The following is a 2500-nucleotide window of genomic DNA, read 5'->3' as shown; positions in this document are numbered from 1 at the left end:
GCCTCGACCACCATCGGCACACGCTGGGCCCTGGTGCGGGCGCTTGCCTCGACCACCATCGGCACACGCTGGGCCCTGGTGCGGCAGGTTGCCTCGAGCACCATCGGCACACGCTGGGCCCTGGTGCGGCAGGTTGCCTCGAGCACCATCGGCACACGCTGGGCCCTGGTGCGGGCGCTTGCCTCGAGCACCATCGGCACACGCTCGGCCCTGGTGCGGTCGGTTGCCTCGAGCACCATCGGCACACGCTGGGCCCTGGTGCGGCAGGTTGCCTCGACCACCATCGGCACACGCTGGGCCCTGGTGCGGGCGCTTGCCTCGACCACCATCGGCACACGCTCGGCCCTGGTGCGGTCGGTTGCCTCGAGCACCATCGGCACACGCTGGGCCCTGGTGCGGCAGGTTGCCTCGAGCACCATCGGCACACGCTGGGCCCTGGTGCGGGCGCTTGCCTCGACCACCATCGGCACACGCTGGGCCCTGGTGCGGGCGCTTGCCTCGAGCACCATCGGCAGACGCTGGGCCCTGGTGCGGCAGGTTGCCTCGAGCACCATCGGCAGACGCTGGGCCCTGGTGCGGCAGGTTGCCTCGAGCACCATCGGCACACGCTGGGCCCTGGTGCGGTCGGTTGCCTCGAGCACCATCGGCACACGCTGGGCGCTGGTGCGGGAACTTGCCTCGACCACCATCGGCACACGCTGGGCCCTGGTGCGGCAGGTTACCTCGATCACCATCGGCACACGCTGGGCCCTGGTGCGACAGGTTGCCTCGAGCACCATCGGCACACTATCGGCCCTGGTGCGGGCGGTTGCCTCGACCACCATCGGCACACGCTGGGCCCTGGTGCGGGCGGTTGCCTCGAGCACCATCGGCACACGCTGGGCCCTGGTGGGTTTAGGCACATCTTCAAATTTCTGCCGTGCCAATGCCATTTTTATGGCTTGTAAATTCATACAATGGTCCCCTAAGCCTTCACGTGAAGTTTCGTTGGAAGATGACTCGTTTTCTATTTTTCACGATTTTCGAAACTTTTTGCGGTTCGGGAATTTTTAAAATTTTTTTATAAGGATTTTTGGCCCCAAATTTTGTAGGCATGATCCTTCTATTTTTGTTGGCATGCACAAAAAAATTCAGCTAAAAACTCGAAGTAGAGAAGATTTTGTGACCGTTTGAAAAAAGTGTCCCCATTTCAGACACTTTAACGGCTACTGGTAGCAAACCTGTAAAATCTCAAATGCTCTTTAAGGGGGTGTGAATTCTCAGAGGTTTGATGAGGGATAGGGGGCCAACACAAGGCCAAGTACCAGCACCCATCGCACATCATGTGCGCACACCCCCCCGGCCCCCCTCCCAATCGCCGGAACCCCAATGCCGCCGGTCAGGTTCTCCGGCGGTACTCCGGCGATGCTCCGGCGATGCTGTCCCGAGTGAAAAAAATGCGGCACCAGCACATGCTGGAGCCAAGCATGGGCACCGTGGCTCAAAATCGAACTTCGGCCAAGGCCTCGACCATCAATGGCACATGATGACGCATGGTGATGGCACATGCATCGACCATCATCGGCATAGGCTGCCCTTCGGTACGGGCACTTGCCTCGACCGCCATCGGCACAAGCTGGGCCCTGGTGTGGGTTGTTGCCTCGATCACAATCGGCACATGCTGAGCCTTGGTGCGGGCGGTTGCCTCGAGCACCATCGGGAGACCCTGGGCCCTGGTGCGGCCGGTTGCCCCGATAACCATCGGCACACGCTGGGCCCTGGGGCGGGCGCTTGCCCCCAGCACCATCGGCACACGCTGGGCCCTGGTACGGGCGGTTGCCCCGAACACCATCGACACAAGCCGGCCCTTGGTGCGGGCTCCTGGCTCGACCACCATCGGCACACGCTGGGCCCTGGTGCGGGCGGTTGCCTCGAACACCATCGGCACACGCCGGCCCTTGGTGCGGCCGGTTGCCTCGACCACCATCGGCACACGCTCGGCCTTGGTGAGGGCGCTTGCCTCGACCACCATCGGCACACGCTGCGCCCTGGTGCGGGCGCTTGCCTCGACCACCATCGGCACACGCTCGGCCTTGGTGCGGGCGCTTGCCTCGACCACCATCGGCACACGCTGGGCCCTGGTGAGGGCGCTTGCCTCGACCACCATCGGCACACGCTGGGCCCTGGTGCGGGCGGTTGCCTCGACCACCATCGGCACACGCTGGGCCCTGGTGCGGGCGGTTGCCTCGACCACCATCGGCACACGCTGGGCCCTGGTGCTGGCGGTTGCCTCGACCACCATCGGCACACGCTGGGCCCTGGTGCGGGCGGTTGCCTCGAACACCATCGGCACAAGCCGGCCCTTGGTGCGGGCGGTTGCCTCGAGCACCATCGGCACACGCTGGGCCCTGGTGCGGGCGGTTGCCTCGACCACCATCGGCACACGCTGGGCCCTGGTGCGGACGGTTGCCTCGAGCACCATGGGCACACGCTGGCCCTTGGTGCGGGCTCTTGCCTCGAC

This window comes from Durio zibethinus, unplaced genomic scaffold (genome assembly GCF_047325235.1).
Source record: "Durio zibethinus cultivar Kanyao isolate XHJ-2024 unplaced genomic scaffold, ASM4732523v1 HiC_scaffold_3, whole genome shotgun sequence".
Classification (NCBI taxonomy): domain Eukaryota; kingdom Viridiplantae; phylum Streptophyta; class Magnoliopsida; order Malvales; family Malvaceae; genus Durio; species Durio zibethinus.
The sequence above is the reverse complement of the archived record's forward strand: the minus strand, read 5'-3'. Positions refer to the sequence as shown.